Source organism: Vicugna pacos, chromosome 13 (assembly GCF_048564905.1).
Source record: "Vicugna pacos chromosome 13, VicPac4, whole genome shotgun sequence".
Classification (NCBI taxonomy): domain Eukaryota; kingdom Metazoa; phylum Chordata; class Mammalia; order Artiodactyla; family Camelidae; genus Vicugna; species Vicugna pacos.
The window spans coordinates 64,654,228-64,681,854 of NC_132999.1; positions in this window are offsets into that span (position 1 = coordinate 64,654,228).

Below are 27,627 nucleotides of genomic sequence, written 5' to 3' on the forward strand. Positions count from 1 at the left end.
AGGTCTTAGCGTCTCTCCAAGGCACCCACACCAGGAAGTCTCCCTCGTTCATCTGCCTCCGTGTCCAGAGTCTCCCGCTCGAGGCCCACTGGAGGGTTGGGGGGACCGTCTCAGTCTGCTCAGGTAGCTGTAACATGACACCCTAGCCTGGGTGCCTTATTAACAGCAGACATTCATTGCTCACGATCCTGAGTCTGCAAGTCCAAGATCAAGGCGGGAACACATCTGGTGTCTGGTCAGAACCCTCATCTCGGTTTGCAGAAGGCCGTCTTCTCACGATGTCCCCATGTGGTGGAAGCAGGTAAAAGAGCTCTCTGGGTCACTTTTACGAGGGCGCTGACCCCACCACGGGGGCTCCACCTCACGACTTCATCACCTCCCAAAGACCTCGCCTCTGTACATCACTCTGGGGGTTAGAATTCAACATATGAATTTTGGGAGGACACAGACCTTCAGTGCATGGCAGGGACCATGAGCGGGAGCCTAGAATGGTCCTGTTAAAATGTAGGTGAGTGACCAGAGAGTGACAGGGTACCTTTGCCATTTCCTATCCCAGCTGTGACTTGGAAGGTGCCGCGTCCGGCTAGGGTGGGGACGACAGGGCTGAGGAAAAGCAGGCTCATGGGGCAGAGACCCCACACCTCTAGAGGGCAACGTCTGATGTGAGAGGCCCCATGGGACTAGAGTCAGCCTCTGAGCACTGCCGTGTACTGGGAGCGAGCCCTGGGGTGGACGTTTCTGCATCTGCTTTGAGGAGCCTGAGGATGCTTCTGGAGAAGATCAAGTTGGTGCCAAGACAAAGTTGAAGGCTGCACCAGGGCGGTGCGTGACCTGGGAGATGAGACCCCAGGTGCAGGAGAAGGTGGAGCATCTCACATACCACTGCTCTGGTCTCATCCACGTTTATCTTTCTCTACACAGGAGACAAGTGGTGATACCAGCGCAGGCTGGAGGCGGGGCGGGTGGACCTGGGGTCAGCACCCTCTGAAGGTCATGTCAAGGGCAAGATGTGCACAAAAATCTTGCGTCAGTTTGAAATTACTCTGCAGGTTTTTTAAAACTTACTCCTCCACTTTTGCACCCCATTCCATGAATTTTGATGAAAATTCATGCCTGGGCGGTGCGCTCCGTCAGGTAAAGGATGGGCTCCAGCACCAGGCACGCTCGCGGTCTGCCTGGGACCGAGGCTCCCAGGATTTAGGGTGATTACAGCTCAGCTGTAACGAATGCATATTAAGGTTTCCTTCAGAGCCCACGGAACACTTGATTCATAAACAAATTACTCTGAGCCTGTAATGCAGGAGCGAGAAATAGCAGCTAATTTAACCAGTGAATCAGGGTGAGACAGCACAATGTAGATCACGCAATTTGAAGTATAATGGAGAAAATTAACGTAATAGCAGGGAGCCGGGATGGGTGCTCGGGAGGACAGCCCAGCCAGGGGCCCTGCGGTAAAGATGGCCGAAGACGGCGTGTGTCTGCCAAGGGGACGCCTTCCCTCTGCACCGGCAGCCCAGCCAGCCCTCACTGGGCATCATCAGACAGCGCATGCCGGGTGCCCCGGGGGAGGACGGCGCTGACCAGAAAGAGCACACACTGTGGATTCAGCCAGTCCAGGCGTGACCCCACGCTCCCTCATGGTCCTTGTGGGGCTGTGGACACTTCACTGGACCCTTCTGAGTCCCCGTTTCCATTTCTGGAGAAGCAGAGTCGTGGTTTGTAAATTAGAAGCAGCCTGCCCAGCGTGAAATGCAGTCTCTGTCTCTGAACTCCAGCCCTACCTCCCGGGCGGCCTCAGGCGAGCAGCAAAGACCCGGTGTTGCCCCGGTTCCCCTCCTGCAAAGTGAATGGGTGTGAGGGATGAACAACACGAGCCAGCAGCCAAGCCTGGTGCCAGGACGTGCTAACCAGGGTTCGTATTTCATCAGAAGCTTCTTGTGAGTCTCCAAGCAGGGTACAAGCACCCAGCCCAGGCCTAGCCTTGCTCCTCGGGAGCCACACAAATGTCATTTTCTTCTTTCCTGCAAATCCTGATGGCATCTCCAGGTGGGGGAGGGTCAGCTACACTCACCTTGAGATAATTCTCCACCTTCCACTGTAGATATTCTGGGCTTTTTTACACCAATTGTTAGAACCTCCATTTCTGTATATGCTTCAGGCAGCTTGGGCAGGAATTTTTAAGTAGCTGTTTTCCACATGTGTCCTGTGGTGAACATACCCTTTTGGGTGATGAGGGAAAGAAGGGTCCTGTTCCCATAGCTCCACCAGTCCCCTGCAGGTGGTCACAGGACCCCACTGGGGACCCGCTGGCATTTACCTCCACTCAAATGATGATCAAAGTCTGTTGCGGGCTGGGTTCCTGTCCACCGTCTTACCACCTCGGGGTAGCAACAACTACCAGGCAACGGTCACAAACACACTTCTTTCCTGGGTGTCACTGTGTCACCTTTCCAGCTGTCTCACCATCTGATTCCAGTGCCTTGTGCCTGAACGTTCCCTTGAACTGCTTGACTTGGCGAACCCGGGGCTTCTGACTCAGAACGTGTTCCATCCTGGTTTGCCTCATCAGTTCTTCTTGTTTCAAAAGACAGGAGGGGGTGGGGGGGAAGTAATCCTGTGTCTGGCACTATTATGTAAATGCCCACACACCAAAAATAGTTTGCACACTTCAGAAGGGCATGCAAAAATGTTCCATCACATTTGCGAATCCTGTAAATCAAAATTTTATGATGTTAAAGAGTTTGCTCCGTCACCAGTCTAGTGATTTTTATGAGATTCATTTTTCTGAAAGAAAAGAAGGAGGTGAAATAGGAGTCGTTAGCCAGGCCGTTTCAAAGGATAAACACAGAGACCCCCAAATCGGAAAGACCAAGAGTTTAAAGGCAGCTGCACCAACCTGAAGCCATCAAACAGAAGATTATGGAGCACGACCACTCTTGGTCAACACGAATCACATCAGGATGGCAGGCACAGGGGGATCCGGCCCCGGGGACTCCCATCAGAGCCCCGGGCCTTGCTGGATTTCCCGGGCACGGTTCCAGGGGGTGGTACCCAGCAGAGCCCTGATGACAGTGATGCCTGCCACGCAGGACGAAGCTTCAGGCTTCATTCCGTTTGAGGAAACGAAAGGCAAGCACGGACGTTCCTGTGCAGTGACTGGTGGACGAGGCAGGTCGTCAGGCGCCTCATCCTGCACTGATTCTGAGCGGCCGCACGCTTGGCCGCGCAGGGCTTCTGGGTCCCGAAGGAGGCGCGCGCAGCCCAGGCCCTTGGAGCGTAATGCCAAGCCCTGCAGGGGAGGGGAGTCCCAGCGCTCTTTAACCAGAACACAGATATTTAATTTACAGCAATACTGTCAATAAAATGGGCTATATTGCAAGTACAGGCAATATCCCCAGTCCTCGTGCGCCAGAACTTCACACAGACTGTTTGAGACAACATTCTGGTTAAGGGCACCACGTCTGATCATTCGTTTGCTCATTCATTCATTCATTCATTCTTTCATTCATTCATTCTGTTCAGTCTTTCCTCTAGCATCGGCCCGGCTCAGAGCAGAGGAGAAGCCTGCCAAGGCCATCTCACCTTTAGGGAGGTCATGGGCAGGGGGCAGAGGACCAAGGGTGCAGGAGGTGCCCCAGCGCTCTGGGAAGGCCTGGGGGCAAGAGGAGGGCCCCTTGCTCAGGAACCTGCTCCAGCAGACCAGCCAACATGAGCCGAGTGGTCCTAATCAGACGGCCACCGGCTGCTGCTGCCCATTGACAATTTTCTGGTGCTGAATTACGGGGCTCATCGAGTTTTCCAGTGCCCCGGCCCCATCCCCCGCTCAATTCTGTAAGTGAGAAGCCCACTCAACCCACACTGGAACTCAGAAGCCTGCTCCAAAGGCCCATCTCCCAACGCCATCACCTTTGGAAGGTGATTAGGGCTTAGTTCCCTTAAGAATGAGGCCCAAGAGGGACGCCTCAGCCCTTCCACCACGTGAGGACACGGCGAGAAGACAGCCGTCTGTGAACCAGGAGGAGAGTGTTCGCCAGACGCCAAATCCACCGACACCTTGATCTTGGACTTCCCAGCTCCAGGGCTGTGAGAAATAAATTTCATTTGCTTACAATCTACCCAGTCGCTGGTATCTTTGGTAAATGAGATAAATAACCAGCACCATTGAGGTGCCCTCCACAAACTCCCTGCCCACACGACCTGTGCCAATAGCTCATGACACTTTAGGAATAGGAGTTACCATTCTCCCCACTGTGGACTCGAGACAACAAAGACCAGGAGGCTGAGTCTCTGGTCACAGGTGGTCCCTGGGACCCCTGACTCTCAACTCTGCACCCTGCCCTTCCCTACTTTGAAAGAGAATCTGATCACACAAGACCTCACGTCCTGAAGCTTAAATGTGTCTCCAGAGGAAAGAGGAAGCGTGGTTCCTCTGCACGATGAGCCCCCAGAATTGACGGGTGCTTGGTGGTGGGGCAAGTCTTCACGTGGGTACAGGAGAGGGCCAAGAGGCCCACAAGGATGCTGGCTGGCTCCCAGCAGGACTGCCTGTGATGTCGAGTCCATGGCTTCTTGTCAGGCCCTGCTCCCTCCATGGGGTCACTCACCCATTCCTTTACTGCTTCGCTCATTCACCCTTTCACTCATTCCCCCTTTCACTCATTCCCCCTTTCACTCATTCACCCTTTCACTCATTCACCCTTTCACTCATTCACCCTTTCACTCATTCATTCACCCTTTCACTCATTCACCCTTTCACTCATTCCTTTGCTCAACAGTTGTGAGCTCTGTGTGCTCAGAGTTCTCTGGAGAAACAGCACCAGCAGGATACACACACAGGAAGACTTATCACGAAGAATGAGCTCACGTGATTATGGAGGCTGCCGAGTTCCAACATCTTCAGGTTGGGCCATCAGCCTGGAGACCCAGGAAAGAGCTGGGTCAAGCTCAAAGTCTGTTTGAAGCAGAATCCACTCTTGCTTGGGGGAGGCTGGTCTTTTGTTCTATTCAGACCTTCATCTGATTAGCTGAGGCCCCCCACACCAGGGAGGGCAATCTGCTTTGCTCAGAGTCTGCATATTAAAACGTTCACCTTATCCACAAGCATCCTCACACACACATCTAGAATAACGTTTGATCACATCACTGGGCACCTGGCCCAGCCACAGTGACACATGACACGAACCATTGCAAGCGCCTGTCCCAGGTCACAAGCAGTGCTTACTTGATTTTGTGGTGAAGATAGACAACAATAAATATAATGAAGAAGTAAAGCAATGTGGTGTGTTGGGCAGTGAGTGGGGTGCTCTCCCCCCAGGGGAGAACACAAGAGGCATTTTAAATGGGGTGGCCAAGGTCAGCCTCCTTGAAGAGGCAGGTGTGAGCCTGGGCTGAAGGGGCCAACTGAGAGGGCCAGGCAGATACTCGGGGGTCAGGACTTTTGGGGCAAGGGGCAGCTGCTGGGAGCGCCTCGAGGAGCAGCAGGGAGGCAGAGCAGGGAGACAGAGGACAGCGGTGGGAATGGGGGCGGGAGTGGCCTTTAGGGCCACTCAAGAGCCCTTGAAGCCTCCTTAGTTCCCCTGGATTGTGTAGTCCTTACACCGGAAGGAACGTGGACTCGAGGGCCAGACAGACAGGGGGTCCTCTGCGCCCTAGCTGTGCGGACTCCAGCGAGTCGGCCCGTAACTCGCATTCCAGGCTTCCTTAGCTGCAAAGCCAGATGCCGGCAACCTTGGAGGTGGGGGCGGGATTCAGCCCAGCTGCCCAGCAGTGCATCTCAAGACTGGGACTCGCCAGATGGAGGCTGATTTGTCTTCATTAGTCTTGTCTTCCGGTAGGAAGGCCTTTGAGAACCCTTCAAAATGAGAATGGACTTGTCTCCAAGCCACACATGCACGTGAACCCGCAGGCGTCCTGCCCTCTGTGTTGCGCTGTTAACCTGCTGGTAACGGCAGGGGCGGATGAATACACTTTCCTGCAGGGCGAGGGAAGGCCTTCCTTCGGCCTGTGCTCGTGTTTGCATTGTACACCCGGTGTCATCGATTAGGAGGCTGCAGCTCTGACATCGGGTTGCAACGTGCCGAGCCACGTAAACCTGTGCAAACGAGATGGTTCTGTGTCCCACCCTGGGCCTGCAGCCCCCCGGGGAGAACACAGGAGGCAGGGCGTGGGCTGAGCCCGAGAGCCGCAGGGCCCGACGGCCATCCTATCTTGCCTTCGAGCTTGCTGTAAATTTTGGGTGATTTTTTTAAAACGTGTATGAGAAGACCTGTAAGCTTGACACTTAGTGATTCAACTTTAAACCCACATTTCCTGCTTTTCCTCCTTCAAGTTTCTGGACCAGCCTAAAGGAAGAGTACCTGGAAGATGAGATGCTAAAAAGTGTCTCCATTTGCAGCAACTTATCTACACAATTGAAATTTTCCATTTTTCCCCCCTAAATTTTTGTTCTCATTTTGGGGGCTTTTTTTTTTTTTTTCAAAAACATCTGCAAGTCTCCGTTTTGATTTTGGGCTTCCTCACTCTCATTTCTCACTGGTTTTGCTTTAAGATAGTGAAATAGAGTAACTTCAGACGTGTAAAACAGACGGGCACCGGTAAAGCAGCGGCCTTGCTCGGCCTCCACGCACCACTGCCCCGAGGAAAGCGCTCCGCGGGCTTCCAGGCGGCTTGCCGAGGCCAGCTCTGCGTTGGCGGTAGCCAGCTCCGGCTCGGAGCATCATTTTCTCAGAGGGACGTTTCCGGTTGGCTTTCTGCTGGCTCGAAGGAAGTGGAAGTCCCGCGGGAGGGACAGAGGTCGGAGGGAGCCTGGGGCCCGGCCTGGTCCCTCGGTCAGCTGCGTGGCAGCGAGGCTGCTCCCCGTCGCCCGGCCCCTTGCGCGCGGCGCAGGGTCGGGATCGCAGGAGCGCAGGCGCGCGGGCGGAGGGCGGGCGTCGAGGGCGGAAGGGTCTCTCCGCGCCCCCCGAGGCGAGTGGGCGGGGCCGCCCTCGCCCCGCCCCCTCCTCACCCCGCCCCCTCCTCCGGACTGACAGGCTGAGCCTGCGAGCGCAACCAGCGGAGACCAAACGGCAGACAGTGGCGAGCAGGCGCCCTCGGCGTGGTCCTACCAGCCTGCGAGGTGGTCAGCCGGGATGTGTGGGTGGCAAGAAGAAGAAGAGGAGAAGGATAGCAACAAGAGGTACTGACCCACTTTTCGTGTCCGGACCATCGAAAAGGCCCTACGTGTCCCGAGGGCTCCTGGTGTCCCGGGAGTGGCCCCGCTCCCGCCCTCCCCGGCGTACCCACCGGGGTGACTGCACTGTCCGCGTCTCAGAGGAGGAGACCGCGACTCCGGGAGCCCAGGACCCCCCCAGCCTCCGTGGCCCCACCGCGGCGGGGGGCGGGGAGGCTTGCGCAGGGCACATTTACCGACTGAGTCCTGACCCCCCGGAGCTCGGGAAGGGGCGTCCTGGAGGAGAAGCTGTGGGGAAAATGCCCATCTCAAAGCTTCCTCTTTGTGGCTCTTGGAAGACGCTGGGTGTTTGGTGAACAAATCCAGGGCCAGAGAAGCACAGAGAGACTGGCCCCCTGAGACTGCGTTTGGGGTCTTCCAAGAGGGACACAAACTGCTCCCGGGACACTTGTCTCCAGGGGACATCAGCTCTGGGGCCTCCAGGCTCCTGCTTGGACCTTCTGCTTAATGCCAGACTGACCATGGCTGGCAAGTTACTTGTGAGCGCAGGTGGAGACCCCTCGGAGGCTCCCGCGTTTAGAGCTGAGCTTCCGATTGATCGGTAACGAAACAGCAGCGTGGGGTCTGGAGAAGCGCCGTCGTGGTGCTCACAGCAGGCAGCTCGGCGCCGCGCCCCGCCGCCAGCACCGGCAAGAGGGGAGGCTCTGACTCCCTCCCCCGCTTTCAGCCGCTGCCCTCGGGTTCCAGCTGCGGGTTCACACTGGTCTTCCCAAACGAGAAGGACCAAGAACCTCCTCTCGAGGCCCAGAATTCCACGTGGATCTGCTCAGGTGTCATGTGTCACCTTCAGAAGTGTGTGCAGGTAGGGAGGGGTGTGTGAGAGAGAGAGAAAAAGACAGCGAGCGATGGAGAGTCACCCCCATTACCGGCAAACGTTTAGAATACAGTTTCTTGATGCCTCATTTTCGTGTGACACTTCAGAAAGATTTGTGTGTGGGTGTCCAGGTGTTAACACCGATCCCTGCTCGTTCCTTTGGGTGAGCGGCTGCTGGAACACGCCACCTCCTGACGGCTGCAGTGAGCAGCAGAGGGAGGGGATACTCGCCCTTTCTTTGGGTCCTATGTGATAGCCGCGAGGGCTCTCGGTCACGCGAGTGCAGGCAGTGGTGATGTAAATTGTCGTGAAGGCGCATGCATGAGCCCCACTGACACCCCGTTCCCTGCAAAGGCTCCCTCTCCAGGCCTCCGTCTCCCCAGGGGTGACCCGGCGGCCTGGGAGACGGCCGAGCCCCATGGCTCCCGCCTCTGGCTTCTGTTCCGGGAGCACCTCGGGGTCCCTGGGCCACGCTGGGTGTCACGCCTGCTGTGCTCCATTTCCTGTGTGTCCCTGGCCAGGGAGCGGCCTCTCAGGAGGGACATGGCTTCTCCTGTTTCTCCAGGACGTGCAGTGGGGCTCAGACGTGTTAGCAGGAGTGCGGCGAGGAGCTCGGGAGAGGGCCTGCTCCCCCTCCCCACGGCGCCGTGGGGTCCTGGGGACTCTGGGGCGAGCGGAGGAGCAGAAGGGAGCCGTCCGTGCTCAGCACGCGGGTGTGAAGTGCAGCATTTGTCCCTGCAGCCACTCATTTGTTGAGCCTGTGTGACAGAATCTCTGCACTTTGGCAGGGTCGGTCCTGCTGGCGGCTGGCAACCCATGTCAGGGGCCGGGTGATTAATGCTCATGTTCACTCTGGGGCTTCTGGGGAGGACAGCGCATCATTTGGGCTCCAGGACAGGTTGTTCCCAGGGGCACTGGCTGGGGACGCCCCAGGGCTACCCTCTCTAATTGCTTTCCAGAGCGGTTTTGCTTTAATTGTCTGCCCCTTGTGGTCTTGGGGACCAGAGGCCAAGGCCATATCACCACGCAAGGAGCTCAGCTTCTGAGGAGCCTCAGGGTAGAGACTTCCTCTCTCACTCTCTCCTTCCAGACAAGCAGCAACCAGTGACCCCAGCCGAGCTTCCCCCCGGGCCTCTGCGGGGACAGCTTGTCCTTCCTGCTGCTCTGGGTCGGTCTGTTTGTCAGCTCAGTTGAACCAGTGCCCCTTCTGGGCAGATCCCTGGGTTGGGATGGACACCACAGTCCCCCATGTCCAACCTGCCACCGGGATTCCAGCACTGTCCCTGGAACTTTACACAATTACTCAACGTCTTCTTGGAAGGATGGATGGATGGACAGATGGACAAGCAGCTGTCAAAGTGGAACACCCTCAGCACCTGCCTCCAGCTCTTCTGCTGTGATGGGGCCCAGTTACGTCTTGCTGGAATCTAAGAACCAGCGACACTGACACAGAATTTGTCGGGCATCAAGAGGTTCAAATTTTCTCTTCCCTCCAGTCGGAGGAATGCTAGAAGGATACACCTCAGATAACCTCAGAGACCCTTGATGCTGGTTGCTCCTAGAATCAGCACGCAGCCTATGGAGGAGGACGAGGAGGGAGACATAGATTGCAGACTTGAGGCATCAGAGTTCCTGGGGACGTTTTGGGATGCACAGTCTTGGGACCCACTGTTGAGTTAGCCATTTAGAGAAGCCACACTATGTAAAAGCCCCCATGATTCTTACGTAGCTTGTACATGGACCTGAGCTTGAGAACTGCTGTTCTAGTTCAGTCTCCTTATTGTGCAGATGGGGAAACAGAATCGCACCCCTGACCTGCAGCACATTAGGGGTGCAAGGTCCTGGTCCCAGCTCGATCACTAGCTCCTCACTTGGGGCTCTTGGCTGAACGGCTAGTAGACAGGCCAGCCATGTGGGTTAGAGGTTGTCCAGCTTCTCCTCCTGCTCTCACGTCTCCCCTTGCTCCTCTAGACCGCAGGCTCAAAGCTGGGCTCAGGGACCTTGGAGAGGGGGAACCAACAACTTCGCCCTCAAGGAAGATGACTAGCGCTGACAGTCCCACAGTTTCCACCTTTAGCCAAGCCTCCCGCCGTCTTGGAAAACCCCAAATGGGGAGCGACTTCTGCCTTGCCTTGTCTTGCCTGGTTTCCTCCTTGGCCGGATTCAGCCTGAGCGGTTTGTGAAGCTTGCAGGCAGATCTGGGGAAGAGAGAGTCCCCAGCTCCACTTTATTCATTAGAGTAATGAAATGATCCCACAAAGCCCTGAGAACAGAAAGAGAAGCCTCATGCAACTCAGGTGTCGATCCCTTGGCCCTCCCTCCCCTCAGGCAGAAGGAAGACCTCGGGCCCTGGACGGGGTCAGCCAGGGAGCCCTACGAAACGGCGTTGCTATTAGAAGTATGATTACTATGTCAATATTACTACTACCATTTAGTTAAATTAAATCTACTCTTCAAGTATTCTTGTAAGAAATCAATAAATGGCACGCATATCTCCCTTTGTTCTGCCTTCTTTTCTACGAGGTACGTTTTAGTGGTTCTCTATAATTCAGAAAGGAAATCGAAAATGAAAGCTGCCAGGATTAATTTGTCACAGATCAATTTTCTCTTATTCGGGACAATCGCTAATGCATCGGAGCCCACCCACTCCCGCGCTGCCAGGTTGTCATAATGCGCCTTGGTCGATATGGCTTTTGATGGTGAGGCTCACCCTCTGTGACCTTCTCGTGGTCCCTCCTGTCATCCTGTCTGTGCCAGAGACAGTAAGTGGTTGTGATAAGCTATTTTATGTTATGACACGCATTCTTTAATCTGAAATATGTTTGCTTCCCCTGCAAATCCGACTGCAAAATGAAAGACTCTTCTCACTGACCAGCAAGAGCCTTTACTGACGGACATTATGCCGGGAGCAGAAGATGTGGGCATGAATGACCCTCCCTCTTACCCGCGGTCTTGGTGGGGGGACGGGAACCCAGCAATTCCTAGCACGGAGAGGGTGGTGTGAGGGATTTGCAGCCGGGGCTTTGGGGGCACAGAGGGGGAGCTCCACCAAGGGGGAGGATGTCTCACGGGTGGTTTCCTGGAAACCTGTAGGTTAATTAAGGAGGGTCCTCGTATCTCTCAGCAGAAGGCGGCTGGTGGAAGGCTTCAGAGTGCAATGGATTCTATGGTTTTATAGATCTGAGTTCAAATCCCAGCCCCATAATTAAGCAGAATTTCACCCCTGGCCCCCAGCACATTAGAAGTCCAGGGTCCTGGTCCCAGCTCTCTCACTAACTCCTCACTTGGGGCACTTGGTTGAATACCTAGTGGACGGGCCAGCCATGTGGGTTAGAGGTTGTCCAGCCTCTCCTCCTGCTCTCACGTATCCCCTTGCTCCTCTAGACCCCAGGCTCAAAGCTGGGCTCAGGGACCTTGGAGAGGGGGAACCAACGACTTCGCCCTCAAGGAAGATGACTAGTGCTGACAGTCCCACATTTTCCACCTTTAGCCAAGCCTCCCGCCGTCTTGGAAAACCCCAAATGGGGAGCGACTTCTGCCTTGCCTTGTCTTGCCTGGTTTCCTCCTTGGCCGGATTCAGCCTGAGCGGTTTGTGAAGCTTGCAGGCAGATCTGGGGAGGAGAGAGTCCCCAGCTCCACTTTATTCATTAGAGTAATGAAATGATCCCACAAAGCCCCGAGAACAGAAAGAGAAGCCTCATGCAACTCAGGTGTCCACCCCTTGGCCCTCCCTCCCCTCGGGCAGAAGGAAGACCTCGGCTTGACCCCACTGATTCATTCTTCTTGGGATGCAGAGTGCTTCCTACATCTGTGGATGCATGGTTTTTGTCAACACAAATTTTTGGCCATTACGTCTTGACGTATTATCTCTTCTCATTTTGGGGTCCTTTCCTCTTCTGGGACTCCAGCAGATTCATGTTAAAACCTTTCACTCAATTGTCCATACCTTTTGATCTTTCTTATTTTTCTTCTTCTTAACACTCCAAAGTATATGTCAGGTTATTGCTTGAGGTCTGTCTTCCTGTTCACTAATTCTTTCCTCAGCTGTGTCCAATTTACTTTTTAACATAGAGACTAAATTTTTTTTTATTTTAATGGTTTTACTTTATTTCAAAAAGTTCTATCTGGTTCTTTGCTCAGTCTGCCTGTTGCTGCTTCTTCATTTTGTCATTCCATTTTCCTTTTTCTCACCATTACTTGATAGTCTTTCTGTAATAATTTTAGCACTTAGTCTCTTAGGAGAATAAATATGAATTTGATGTTCCTGCTGATTTTCACTCGTGGTCGTTTGTTCTAGTTGTTAAGTGTGAACTCAGGCAGCTGGTCCTTAACTGTAGGCATCTAAATGGAGAATGTTCTCCTCAAAGGAGGATTTTCATTGACTTCGCCCCTGAGCCCAGGGAAAAGCCACCTCTCAGGGGGACCCTATCTCCCTTTCACATCCTCAGAGTTAGCCTGGAGCCTCAGGGTTAATTTTCTCCTTGCTGCTGCCCCAGACCCCCTCCCCACACACACAGCACAAGGAAGCTTTGCTGCACACGTGGGTCACGGCTCAGAAGTTCTGTTTTTCTAGTCCCTTCTTTTAAGGCCTCTTTAAGTTTTCCATGCAAGCCCAGCGAGGCAATAAAAATTATGTTTTATGCAAGAACCAATTGTTTTGTAGCAGGAAGGCTCCCCAGGGTACCTCTGCATTCCTCATTGTCACCATCCTTGAATGAACATTAAAGGGAAATGTGGTCATGAGTGTGATGTCATTGACAAAAAAGCCAGTGATGAATCACATTCTCGATGATCCCAGTGGAGCTCTGCTCTGCTTCCTTCTGCTCAGACTTCCTTTCTCATCACCTGTTGCACAATATCATGGTTTGATGGTGATCCTACAAGGCTGTAGGAGCCGGTGGGATGTAAACTGCAGAGCGATATGGTTTCTCCCGAGTCATTCACCAGTTTCCTTGTCATATTCAGTGAGCAGCTGCTCGTTAATAGTTGTCACCTACTGAATGGATAATATGTTGACTTCCCAAGCCTGCTAAGAAGAAAATTACGAATTCCCACATGCCATCTCCCCCCTCCCCACACACACACAGACACTGCTAGTATTTGGAAGAAATCGGATATGATTTCAATGTCTTTTTCCCATTCTGAGTGTGTGTTCTTGTCCCCTGTCCTTCTTTAGGCTGTGCACACACACAGGAGAGAAGCTGCACTTTATTGTGTGACACAACTATTCCTAAGCCTGTCTCACTGGGAGCATCTTCCAAGAAACATGAAGTCACTGCTTATTTTTTATGTCTAATCTGGAGTAGAGGTTCCCACACCCGAGCATGTATCAGAATCACCTGGAAGGCTCATTAAGACACAAGTTGCTGTCCACAATCTCAGGGCTGCCGATTCGGTAAGTCTGGGGTGGGGCCCAAGAATTTGCAAGTCTCACCGTTTCTTTGATGTTGCCGGCCAGTCCCCACACTGAGAGCCCTTGACCTAGGGTTCTCGTGCAGCCATCCACCTGGCCCACACCACTCTTTTCTCATTTGGAGGTGTCTCCAATTTGAATCTGAGAAACGTGTGTAATTAGCAAGAAGAAAACCAATGTTTGCACTTTCCCGTACTTTCTGTAATGGGGGCACAGTAACTTTATCATCTGAAAATCCATGTGACACATACGTACGTGCAGTGCCAGGCCCTTCTGGATCCTTCTAAAGCTCCTTCCATGGTTTGGGACTCACTGAAAATTAACTGAAAAATAAGATGCTAAAGCAAGCACAGGAGAAACAAGTTTGATGGGTACAAATCGCAAGTTCTCATATGCAAATGCATAATAATCAGTTGTTCCAGCAGCACATCTTTTATCCCGTCCCTCCCGGAAGGATGACACCTCCTGCCTCGTTTTATTGAGAAGATGAATGGTCTGGTGCAGGGATACAGACAAAGGCTCTCAGTGTTCCCTTTCATGCACTCCTCATCCCCGAGCACAAGCCCTTGTAATAAATGCAGTGTAAAAGATGGGGGTGTCAGTGTAATTAGTTCTTCAGCGGCAAGATTGTTGGTGATTTATAGACAAGTGTCCATGTGTCCCTTTGTTCTTAACCTAAAGTCAATTGCGAAATGAGAAAGTCCAATGGAGATTCATGGACAAACCGGTTTAGTTGTCTTACAGACAGAGTATAACGTGTCAATGTAATATTATTAACATCCAGGAAAAAAAAGAGATATTATAAGAACCTTCCCTCATTTTTCTTTGACCACTCGCTGCATCTGAGCCCTCACACATAACAGGCAGCTCAGAAGTTCATCTCTCCTCTCCTCTTCCCACCAGGCCTCCCTTTCTACTTTCCCCACATTGTAGACTCACCTGTACAGGAGGCCTCTCCCCATCGGGCACAGAGTATGAAGGTGTTGCCCACACACTGGTGGACTCCTTGGGGCCAGCGCGCACTGGACCTTCTGTCCACACCATGCTGCTCAGGGCCACAGTGTCTCCTTCCTCTGGCTGAGATGAAAGAAGGTTTTAAAATGAAGCAGAGCAAATCCAGGCTGAAGCCACGAAGGGGAATCTGAGCAACGAGACTCCTCCTCCTTCCGTCCTGCCCCGTCACATCGCCTCTCGTCCTGGGTGCACAGGGCTGTCTGGGCTGTCTCAGCGGGGTCCAGCGCTCGCCTGAGTTCTGCAGCAACGGAGCGATAAGACAAAAGACTAGCAAAGCAAAATGAAACTCTTCCTACTGATAGAGCATACGCTGGAGAAGGAGGTTTAGGGGTGCAGCCGCAGTGAGCTCCCTCATTTTCAACCCCCAAATGAAACTTACCCAACCTTGAGTCGCCACAGGCCGGAGGAGCAGGGACTCAAAAGGAGCAACGTGAAGACAGAACTAAGGCAGCCGAGCCACTTCCTCCTCCCAGACTCACCAATGACTCGCGCCACAGGTGTCGGAGGCATTAACGTCCCTTCCCATGGAAGCGAGAGGCCAAGGGGAGGAGGTTCTGACCTGCCTGCAACTCCTGACGTGGACTCAGGGAGCTGCAGGATGAGGGTCCGGCTTGTGAGCGGCCACGGGGCAGTGCGCTGAGGGGTCAGCGCAGGAGGAGGAAGTTGCAGGCGTTTTGTTGAGTGTCCAGCTCAGAACGCCCTTCTTCCAGACATCCGCTGGGCCGTCCCCTCTTCTGCCGAGAGAGCGGGGGCAGGCAGAGCTGCTGTTCACGGGTCACAGAGAGAGAGGCACGCTGTCCCCACCCACTGTGTTTACCGGTTCTTAGACGCCGGGGGTGCACCAGCCCCGCTGTGCCACCCCGAGCCTCTGTCAGGGGGGAGGGAAAGTTAGTCCTGGCCGTCCGCCGCCACCTGTCCCCTTGCGGCCCCTGCTGACCCAGACTAGATCAGTGTCCCTCGCAGATTTTCTATCCTCACCCCTGGGCCCCCTCCTTTGTCCTCAGCCTAACCCATTCGCTTTCATCTCAAAGGAAAGAAAAAGCCTCATTCTTTGACCTGGTGTCCATTGGACCTCTGATATAAGGGGTGAGGAGGGGGTTACTCAAGGGGAAAAGGAGAGGGGTCAGAAGGAGGGTCTCCATCACCGGGCAATGGTCGTCTAGGAAGACGGACGGGCAGGGTACCCCGAGCCTGGCTGAGATTGGCAGCTTCCTCTAAGAAGAGTCCAGGAGGCCGTCCTCCTTTTGCACCTGCCACTTTGAAGCTACTCACACACTCCAGCATCCTCTGGGCTTCTCTCTCCAAACTCTGTACTGGGAGGGGAAAGCTGCCATTCCCAGCGGCTGCTTTAAGCATCAACCCGGGGTGCTTGGTGCTCAGGGACTAGAGAGCAGTGACCAGAAAGCTCCACAGGCTCTGCAACGAAGGGACTCTGACCTCCCAGGCCACGTCCTTGTCCCGGGAACCCACACTTTGATAAAGAAACTTTCGAATGATGGAAGACGAAATGTGCTGAAGAGGGAAAAAAGTAAAAAGCCTCTTGTTTATCAGTTGTCTGACACCTACTGAAATCCACACTTCCTTCTTGTTTCATCTCCTCTGTGCGTGGTGAATGTCCCCAGTTCATCGTTTCTGTCTTGTCCACGATGTGGCACCGGAAGGAGGAATATCCTCAGAGTCTAGCAATTTGCAGTGTTTATGCAAATGGCTGGGTGGATTTACGTCTTAGTTAAGGTGGCGTTTCTGGGAACGCGCTGGTTAAACCACGGAGCAGATGCAGCAGCGTGCTTTCCCGTTTAATTACAGCTGCAAGGGCCACGGCGAGGCAGGTATTTTTGGTGGATCCAGGCAGGTGTGGCGCCTCTGACTTAGCATCCCGGTTGCGCTCTTGCCTCCGCACACTGTCCCTGGGCTGTGCCTTGCTCGTGGTCAAATAGAAGCTTACGATGCAATTCCAACCAGATTGCATGCAAGAGAATTATGAGCGTTTTCCAAAACTAAAAACACGTCTCCATGTGCAAGCGCAACTGCATTCCCAGGAGCGAACATCACAGTCACGGTGGAAAAACAGTTTCCATTACAAGTTTCTTTTTGATCGATAATAACTCACTCTAAAAATGTCTTTGAGGCCCAAACCATTTCCTATTGGTCTTGGCCGGAAAACAAACTTCTTCTTCCCTTTTCAAAAGCTTTTAGAACTTAATCCATTTAGCCATCCTGGGAATAATAAAAAGCCATAGGAGGGAAACAAAACACACCGGTTGTGATTCTGTTTAGCGTTCACATAATTCAGAAGCGAGTCAAAATCATCGCTCCCAGGGGCGACGGCGGGGGATCGTGTCCCGACACAAGGAAAGGAGTGGAAGTCCCATCTGAATAAAGAATTACAAGCGCCTCTGGAGGACATGCATTTGCTTTGACATCGGGCCAGTGTACATAATAAAATTCTGATCTTCCCCTGCCTGGCCCTGTGTGCATCGTTTGGCCAAATTAATTCCGCGTTGAAATCAACACGTCTGTCTCGTCTCACAAGAGCGGGCACACGAGTCTCCTCTCGTCCTGGGCCACGGTTAGCAGCCCAGACAGGAGGAAAGGATCCCCGGCTGGCTGCGCAGCAGACGCTCATGGCTCTGCTTCTGTCTGTCTAGTCTTTCCTTTGATTCCATTCCATGCAACCTAATTAAATGCCCCCAATATCATTCGATCCGTTTTCTAGGCAAGAGAGTGTCCTAGAAGTAGACCACGAAGTTCCTGGAAGGCTTAGGTGCCCGTTAAAATCGACTGTGAGTGTCTGCTCCCGAGATTCTTCCTGTTGGAGTTGAAGATGAAGACCGAATCTACCTTGCGGTCTTCGCCCTGGCTGAGCGGAAGGTCTCCTCGAGAGGCCAAGAGCCAGCAAACCAATGGCATGAGTCCCGGATCCCATAACTCTCTTCCTTGCTTCCAAGGCAAGAGTTGAGTCACACCCCACTCCCCTCCCTGCAGATGAGCTCCGGGAGAGACTGACCCCAGCTCACCAGCTCCCCACCCGGGGATTCTGTGCCCATGTCAAGAAGGGACACACCCGGAGGTGTGACACTTAAACATTCTGCCCGCCCTGCCTGGGTGACGCCACTGCAAGTGCTCCTCCTGTGATCTAAGGAGTCACACCCATGCAGGTATCCACGTACCTGTGCACGTGCTCATAACACACCCACACACGTGTGCACACCTCCACACACATGCACGCACACCCACACGTGCACACACACATGCACACCCACACCCACACACATGCACACACCCACACACGTGCACACACATACCTGCACATGTGCACACACCCTCCTGGGTGTGAGTACGTGCTGCTGATGGTGCTCTTAGGACACTCTGATTTCTGAGCCCCCGCTTGCTCCCTCCCACCGTGGCTCACAGTTTTGACTTTGTGTTTCTTCCTTGTTCAAAATTAACTTGCACGGGGCCACTTTGCACAGATCTTAGAAAAGCTTTTTGTCACAGACCTGCGCCTGTGATGTCCAAGACGACCCTGCTAGCCCCATCGTGCGTGAAGGTAAGCGTGGAGCTGCTTCCCAGGCGGGTGCCTTGGCGGGTCCCCGTGGGGACCAGTGGTAGCCGCCTTCATGCTGACACTCCTACTTCCAAGGAACCAAGCGAGGAGGAGCAGGCTGCCCAGACCCCAAGCCTGCTCTGCAATGTGTGAGATTTAGATCTGACACCCGGACCTTGTGTGCCTTTGCGAAGCGGCCAGGCCCGGTGGGCGGGTCCCAGGGCCGGGGCTGGAGACTTGGGCCCAGGGCTCATCGCTGCCCGAGCCCAGCACCTGCAGCCACTTCCTCAGGGCTGGCGTTGCATGCTTAGCCGTGGGGGGTGGAGGGAGCTTTACTCTGAAGCTGTGTCTCATTTCCTCTATCCTTCAGCACTTACGGGTTTAAACCCTTCATAGAGTTTAAAGTTACCATGGTAATCGGCTCCTGCAGTGAACAAAGCGAGGGACGCGAGGCCCAGGGAAGGGGGGGACACGTCCTGAGCTTTATCTGATCAGGGTGACGGCGTGTGGGGAGGCAGGCTCAGGAGGGTGGAAGAGCGGTCTGATCAGGACTCACTCTGGTCTTGACGCCATGCGAAGTATCTTTACCACTCTTTTATCTACATAAGCCAGCACACAAGAGAGATAAAGGGTCAGAGAGATGGATGTGAGGCCGCGTGGGTTCATTCAGTCAGCCTGTGAGGCTCCCACGCCCAGGGTTCACCTGTCAGAGCCCGTCTGCGAGGCGGCTTCTCAGAATGAGCCCCTGACCTTTCCCACTGTTCGCCTCCCTTCCAGGAGGGACCCTCCCCATGCCGGGGTCCAGCTCTGGAAACACGTGGAAGCCCATCCCTTGTCACATTGGTCCAAAACACATGGACGACACCTCACTGGGGGCCCAGGCAAATGCAAGAAATCCACCCTTTTGTGGGACCCTCGCGGCAATTGAAAACAGCGTTCTCCAAGGAGACTGATGGGCAAGTGAAAAAGTAATGACTAGAGTAAGAGAATTGTTTCACTGACTAAGCCACATCGATTGCTGTTTTGGCACCGGGTCCGCAGAATCACAAGTAAACCAAGTGACACTCTGGCCCTCGGAGACCACTGGGCTGCCAGCCACACGGGCCCGTGGAGTTTCCCTCAAACTCCTGATTAGCTGCAGCTTTGACCAGCCCAGTAGCCGAGATGCTAAGCAGGGAGACGCTTGTCCTCTGGGAATTTATAAAGTCACATCTGGTGACAGTCAGGAAGGACTGACGTGCCTCCAAAACCCCTGCTCCTTAAAAGCACGAGGATTCCCCAGCCAGATGGCACAGCGGGAGCCCCGCGGGCATGCTGCCCGGGCTGGGCGGCGCCCTGGGCCGCGGTGACGGCGGGCTTGGAATGGCCCCTCCTTGTCCACACACTGGACTCACAATTACACCGACCAGGAACGTGCTGGAGGGAAAGGAGACGTCCCCGTCGGTCCCTTGGCATCAGGAGGACTGAGCTCAGGAGCTGAACTGGAGCAAACCGTCTCTGTCATTGCTGCTTGTAGGACAGCTCGGTGCCTGCCCCAGCTGTCTTCCCACCCTGGCCCGGGCGCCCCCCTGGCCGGGGAGGGCAGACCCCCGGAGCCCTGAGGCCCTGTGCGGTCAAGTCCATGGGCCGGCCTGGCTGGGCCACCACACGCAGTTTTTAGTCAAAGCCTAGCCTAGAGGTCACGGTGAAGATAGGCCATTATTTTTTTTCAATTGGATTATGTCCTTCAACCAGAACTATATACCCAGGCTCTTCGTTTTACTGCTGGCGCTGTGGTGCTTAATCAAAAAGAGAAAGAAAGCCTGTGAAGATAAACGCAAAGATTCGATGTTCCTGGGCTTCGCTGTTCAGCACAGAAGTTAACCTGAACTGAAATGCTCAGGAACGGTTTTTATTAGCCTGCCCCAAAGGCCAGGCGCCACGAGCGACGGCAGTGAGAGTTCTGTCCCCGGCAAGAGCCCCATTTGTCATGGAGATTGTAATATGGCTGGAAATCTGCTGTCTTCCCTCTGCCATATGTTTGCGTTTTCCATTTGCCGGTGCTTTGGCTGCACTTGGTCGGATGGAAGCTTCCATCCAAACAGCCCATTTGGATGTGTCAATTGCCCAAGCCGAAGACTGTTAGGCTCCGAGCTAGCGGCATGGAATTCAGGGTGAACGGACTAAGTGAGACATCTGATTTGGAAATATGTTGTTGAAACGTGTCCAGCCACAAATTAAAGCTCGTCTGAGCTTTCAGTCCCTCTGCCAGAGGAGAAAGGACATGGCGTGTAGGGGCGGCGGGGCCACTGCGAGGTGGAAAAGGGAGTCCAGGGCAGAGGCAGATCTGTGTGCTTGGGGCAGGCGGTGCCTGATCACGTCCCGCAGAGGGGCTGTCACCCCCAGAGAGCGCGGGTCCTGAGAGTGTCCCGGGGTGGCAGGACAGCATGACGCCAAGAGTTCAACGTCCCAGGGCCATCTCTGCTCAGCCACGTTCAAGCTGGGTGGACCTGGGCAAGTCACTGTGGAGCAGCATTGAGAGGAGGTTACAGCTGGCTCTGTCTCATTCTCGGGGATCTTGGGCGAGCCGTTTAACCACTCGGATCCTCTGTGTCCTCTTAAGTGGGGCAGATCATCCCTACCTCAGGGGATTGTTGGGAGAAGTCAGGGAGGTTGGAAGGACTCTTGTTTGGTAGCAGGCGCATAACAGATACACAGTAGGTGGGGGCGCCATCTTTAACTTGGAAGCATCAGATGGACGTATCCACCTCATGGTGAGGATGCCTTGATGGGGAAGGAGGTGGGGATGGGAGAATCCCAGGGGGAACTGAGCAGAAGAAAAGACTTCCCTCTACCCATCTTAGGTTCTCCAGCTGGACGCCAGTATGAATCGGGCCAAAGACAGATTAACAAGAGAAAGACAAACAGAAGTTTAACAGCATGTGTCACTGTTATGCACACAGGGGACCACCTAGTGGTAAGTGACCCAGAGGGATGGCTAGAACTTGGGTTCAAAACCAACAAAATAAAGGGAGCATGGAGCTTCTGGGCGGAGAAGTCAAGGGATGGGAAGGGGACTGGAAAAAGCATGGGAAGCAGGGGGTGTCGGCGCGGTTGTCACGCAGACGAAGCTGGTGCCTTCTCCGCAGGTGCCGGTCGTGAAGAGTCCTCGTCTTCCAGGGGCCGCAGAGGGAGGCATCTGCTCAAACGGGAATGTCCTTTAAAACGCAGATTTCATTTACAAAAGGGCAAATCCGTGCCCTGTTTTTAGCGTCTGCAGGTTCTCAGTGGCTTTTAGCTCAAAGGCAACCGTGTGCCGAAGAGGCGCACTTGGGGGTGGCACACTCCATACCTCCCGAAGCCCTGGGGGCTTTGTGGTTGCTTCTGCATTTTTTCTGCCCCTGTTCCCTGGAGGCTGTGCTTGCCTGTACCGTAAACCCATCAGCGGTGTGGTCTGTCTGTGTCCCCTCCACCCAGCGGCCCCAGGGCCGCTCCAGGACTCGCAGGGACAGACGCTCACATTAAGTAAATAGGGTGCCATGATAGGTTGCTGGTGGAAGGAAAAGTCAAGGACCCCTTGGGATAGTGGCTGGAGGTTGTGTACCTGCCCTGAAGACTGGTGTGAGTGTCTGGAATGAAACCACGAGCCCTGTGATGCTGCTGATGCAGTGGACGGGCTCCCAGGAGACGCCTGCTGGAGCTGAGGACACCCTGAGCTTGGGACCCCGCCACACCTGAGTCTGAGTCTAGGCTGTGTCCCCCCTGGTTGTACCATCTGTAGGATGGGGATACCTCCACACGCCCTGCTGTAACCAGGCACTGTGGAAGCCCCAGACGCATGAACAGGGACTGACAGCCAGGGTGCAAGAGCATCTTTTAATTGAAGTAGAGCCAATGTGCACAATTAGATTAGCTTCAGGTGTGCAGCATAGTGGTTCAGTATTTTTGTAGATTGTAACAGCTGCATTCCCTGTGCCGTACGATGTATCCTTGTCATTTATCTACTTTGTGCTTAGTACTTTGTCTCTTGAGAGCATCTCCTTGGAGTCTAACTTAAAACTGTCCGCAATTCACCTTTGGAAAAATAATCAGTTGGATGAAGATGATTTTCTGGCACCACCTTCCGGGACAGCGTTACACTGGATAAAATCATTTACGCTGAGGTGTCTGGGTCTTAACAGACGGCTTCTTCCCGGAGTGCAGGCAGCTGAGAGGGAGAATGCCTGTCGGAAGGCACAGGGGGCTGCTGGTGGAATTCGGGTGTTAGGAGAGTGATTTTTGACAGAAAGACCCTCCACTCACGTGCCCTGGGCCCCTCAGCCCTTCCGAAGGGCGAGGTTGGTGGGGGAGGACTGCAAGGGTGGCGTGGGGGTTCCCCCAGGCTGCTGAAAGAGACAAAGGGACTGGTCAGTGCACTGCGAGGGTCTGGTGTGGGGGCGACTCCTCGGTGGGAAGGCAGGTGTCCCCAGGGCACAGCCCTTGCAGGCGGAGTGTGAGTGGCGTCCATCCTTTCCCCGTAGACACCCCCCCCAACCCCGTTCTCCTCCTCAGGCTTGTCTTCCTAGGACTTGGGTACTTAAGACTGATCACAGCCCGCCTGTGGCTAAGCAGTCCGGTCCCCGTCAACTATTTGTGGAGGGACAGTGGGCAGAGACTGGCTCGTTACCTGCAGGGCTGCACAGCCCATGTTAAAAAGCTGGATTTTTATGCGTTACCTGCTCGGAGGTGATAAAGTCCCTCTCCGAGCATGAGGTGGAGTTCAATGTGGAGAACCCAGTGCAGAGAGTGCAGAGAGGTGGATGGACCATACATGTGCTGCTGGCGGGATCTGGGGCCACTTCCTGCCCAAACCCCGGCCTCTGAGGGCCTCTCTGCAGCAGGATTGCAGTTTCACCCTCTGAAACCTGTGAATTGAAAATGTTGCCAGCTCTGTCAGTAAACACAGGATGCTGCGACCATCAAGTCATCAGGCAGTACCATCTCCGCCCCTGACGGTGAGCGGAGGGAACTCAGGGCTCAGACAAGCAGGCGGCCTGGCCTCAGCAGCCGCCCCCAGCTGTGCCCCCCAGGGGACTCAGGATGGGAGAGAACAGGACACCGGCCCTGGACAGCGAGGTGCACGTCAAGGGAGTGATTCCCATGAGCCCAGACCTTTGCACCTTCCCATACTTAGAAAAGCACTGAATTCCTTGAGATATCTGGTTTTCTTTAATTAACAATACTCTTTTGTGGGAAGGGATAGACGGGATTTTAAAATTGTAGAATAGATAAACAAGATTATACTGTACAGCACAGGGAAATATATACAAGATCTTATGGTAGTTCACAGAGAGAAAAAAGTGACAATGAATATATGTATGTTCATGTATAACTGAAAAATTGTGCTCTACACTGGAATTTGACACAACATTGTAAAATGATTATAAATCAATAAAAAATGTAAAAAAAAAAACTACTGAGGTAGCAAAAATAAAAATGATCTTTTGATGTTCCAACGACCTGGTCTTTGTTGCAAAAACTTCTACATATCCTGGCTTCGCCCTTATCACTTCGGAGCCGTCCCTCAGAGCGACCTGAGAGGCTGCCTCCCAGGCTCGGGTCCTCAGAAAGTCCGCCAGGTAAAACTTGATTCTCAGCTTCGAGGTTGTGCGTGTTTTAGTCGACGAACCCTGTTTGTCTTCCGTCTCTCCTGCCCTCTTTCTTTGAGGCCTTAGTCTTACGAGCGACTGCTGTGAAAAGGAGGGGTGCTCACCAGTCTGCGGAGAAGCCATGCGATCCCTAACTGCCCTTCCGGAGAGCTTGTCTCCCTGGCGCTCGGCAGACCTCGCGCTGTGTCTCCATTACCTCCTCCCCACCTCCGGCTGGCGGCTCCACGCTCTACCTTCAACCGCTGTTACTGCCCCCTCCCGCCGAGGCGGCCTTAGACCGAGATCCACACTGCTCACCGGGAACCAGGGGGCCCATCTCTCCCCCAGCCTCACCCTGCTACTCACCCACTGCCTTTCCAAGCTCCAGTTCCCCTGACTGCCTTCGATTTGGGACTTTGGTTTTGTTTTGCTTTTCTTTCTGTTTTTAGCTTTAATGAAGTGCCATCGATGCACAAACAACTGCACAGATCTTGAGGAGTTTGGACACGTGCAAACCCCTGTGGTACCCTCTCCACCATCAAGGCTCTACACACACCCATCACCTCCTGAAACTTCCTTGGGTTCTTTACTTCTACTTTGTTTGCTGTTGTTCTTGTATTTGTTTGTTTGTTTGGTAAGAACACCTTAATATGTGGTCTATCCTTTTAACATACTTTATCTGCAACATACCGTGCTGGTAACTGTACACACAGCGCTGCACAGCTGACTCTGGAACCTTTCGTCTCGGGTAACCAGAGCTTGGTACCCCTTGGCCATCACCTCCCTACCTTCCCCTCCTCCCAGCCCCCGGCAACCATCATTCCACACTCTTCTTCCATGGGTTTGACTATTTTAGGTTCAAAGCATAAGAGACATCATACAGTATTTGTCCTTCTCTGTTTGGTTTATTTCATTTAGCATAATGCCTCCTGGGTCCATTTTTTTTTAAAGGCTGAATCATATTCCATTGGAGATTTACGTACATCAAATTTTCTTTATCCATTCGTCTGTCAATGGCCATTGGGGTTGCTTGCATATACTGGCCGTTGTGAATAATGCTGCAGTGAATGTGGGGGTGTCAGTATCTCTTTGAGATCCTGATTTCAATTGTTTTGGAGAAATAACCAAAAGAGGAATTACGAATCACATGGTAGCTCTATTTTTAATTTGTTTCAAGGAATCTCCGTGCTATTTTCCATGGTGGCTGAACCAATTTACATTCCCACCAACAGTGCATTCTCCACATCCTCGCCCAGCACTTAAGATCTTTTGATTTTTGATAACAGTCTTCCTAACAGGTGTGAGGTGCTGTCTCAGTGTGGCCTTGATTTTCGTTTCCCTGGTGACTAGTGATGTTAAGCACATTTTCATGTAGCTGGCAGCCATTTGCATGTCTTCTTTGGAGAAATGTCTATTCAAGTCCTTTGCCCATTTCCCTTCCATCTTAACAAACTCAGCCCCCTCTGCCCCAGGGCCTTAGCATGTGCTCTCACCTCTTTCTAGAAGATTCTTCCTGAGATCTTCCCATGACTGACTTCTTACTTTGGGGTCTCATTTCAAATGTCACTGCTGACCATCCAGTCTAGACCCTCCCCCTCCAGTACCTCCTGTCTCACTATCTTGTTTGATTCTTCATGACCACTTGTCAGAGAGCTGACATCGCCCCTTCCATGTATTTGTGTGTGGCCTGTTGCCTGGAAAGGAAGCTCCGAGGGCTCGCAGACCAGCCTGGCTTCCTGCTGTCTCTGCGTGCCTGGGAGGTAAGTGCTTATTAACACCTGTACTAATACGTGGATCTTTTTTTAACAGCGATTCCTTTGCCCACCTTTGCCCCTAGCTTCCTCGCAGCCTCTCCCTTTTCATGGTCACCTTTTAAGATGACTGGTATAAAGCAGTTCATCTCAGGTGCCTGCCAGTCTCCCGAAGCTCTTCCTTAAATCTGGTTCTGATTTGTGGATCTGGGGGGGGGGGCAATCCTCTGCCCTTCAGAGGAGTCCCTGGTGAACCTGTGGCAGAATCTCTGACCCAACCCAGACCCTGGTCGGTCACACTGTGCATGTCAACAAGCTCCCTGATGCTCTCTCTGCCCTTGACCCGCAGAACCCAGAGCCACTGGAGTCAGTGGCCACCACCTCTCCTTACCTCCACCCCTGCACACCCCAAGACCTTCCCATCCCCACCTGGCTCCACTGGAACATGAGGTGTCTTCCCACACCCACATGGGGCCACAGGCTCAGCTCCAGGCATGTGACTCCCACCACCTTGCCACCTCTCCTCCATCTCCATTCCTTCAAGGTTGTTACAGGTCCCTGCATGGAAACCCATGGCCCCAGGAGGCTGCAGCGGGCACGTCCCACCTTACTGACAGGAACCTTCTCCTCTTCCTGCAGCCGAACCCCAGCTTAGGCCCCTCCCTTTCTCTTCTGCTGCCGTGCCATCAGCTGTAACCCTTGGTGAAGTGTCCCAGAGACCCGTATCTACAGCTCTCTCCTGATCCCAGCCTGATCACCACATGTCCCCACTCCTGGGCCCACCCCCTCTTCCACCGGCACCCAGGCAGCTCCAACTCCTATTCCAAATCTTAAAAAAGGAAGAAGAAGGAAGAAAAAGAAAGAAGGTAGGAAGGGACAGAGGGAAGGAGGGAGGGAGGGAGGAGAGATCTTGGGTTGCTTCTTTTGACTTCTCTTTCTTGTCTACGCCTGGTGTTTCCGGGATTGACAACTTCAGGGACTGAGGTCTTCCGTTTGCTGGCTTAACCGAATTAAATCTCTCTGGTGGGACTGGCTTTTACCACCTCCGGTCCCTGAATTTCCATCACTGGACCAGCCTCTGGTCTCCATCCGAATATTTTCCTGCACAGCCTCTCTCTTAAAAGGATGGGAGACAGCACGACCTCCTTCTTTTATTTCTAACAACTAAACTTGCTTCCACTTGCTTTTCTAAGTTTTAATGGACAACAGCTCTGCTTTTTTGGAGACAGAAATGTTCTTTATGCAAATGCAAATTTAATGAATAAGCAAGTAAATGTCTGTCGTAAAGCATTTACTGTTTTGATTCAAAACACAAATCCATGCTTGCACTTCTGGGTTGGATGGAAGCCTGGCTGGGAGGCAGATGAAAGGCAGCCCATTCTTTTGAAGAGTCGGTACTCATTCTGACCCCCGCCCTCCCCACTTTCTCATTTCCATGATGAGCTGGTCCAAGCTCACCTTTAAATACCATCATCGGAAAGACATTTGCTTACTCCCTTCCGGTCTCAAGCTGACTGTGCCACTGAGTGTGCCCTAAGAGGCACGCTTTCCCGGCTGAGGTGGAAGGGGTTTGCTGGGGGAGGTCTTGTTCTGTGCCCCCGGCTGTGCATAGCTAATGCACCGACTCAGAGATTGCATTGGGAAGGAGGCCACACATAGGACATCACTCAGATTTATTGTTATTAATACAGTGGGCCCCACATAATCACTGTTCCCTTAATAAACAGCATGTCTGCTTAAGTGGGACAGTGGCCGGGGGACTTTCTGTGTACTTCCCACAAGCTCACTTTAATGAATCCAAACTTTTGTCAGGAGTGCCCAGCCCTTGGACCCCAACCTATGCTGTGGCCTGGAATCCCAGCCACAGCCTCTTAGTTCTGCCTGAGTGTCCTAAAGGTTAGAAGTAATTACATTGACCACACAAGGAACACAGCTTGCTCTGTTCCAGGTACTTTTATCATAAACATGGTCTCAGGTTAGCACCACAGCATCCTTGCCAGGCGGGTCCAAGGACCAGGCCCATTTCATCCACGATAAACAGAAACCTGGGAGGAATTCAAGCATCTAGCTAAGGTCCCACCGTTGGAAGCAACAGATGGAGGATTTCCACCGAGTCTGCCTGTTTTGCAGCTGTGCATTCCCCATCCCGACATGCCATGATCATTAGGATTCCAGGCACCCTCCTCCCCAGAACAAGGGGCGAGCATCATGGAGCAGAGAGCCTCTCTTCATCTGGGCATCAACCTAACGAAGG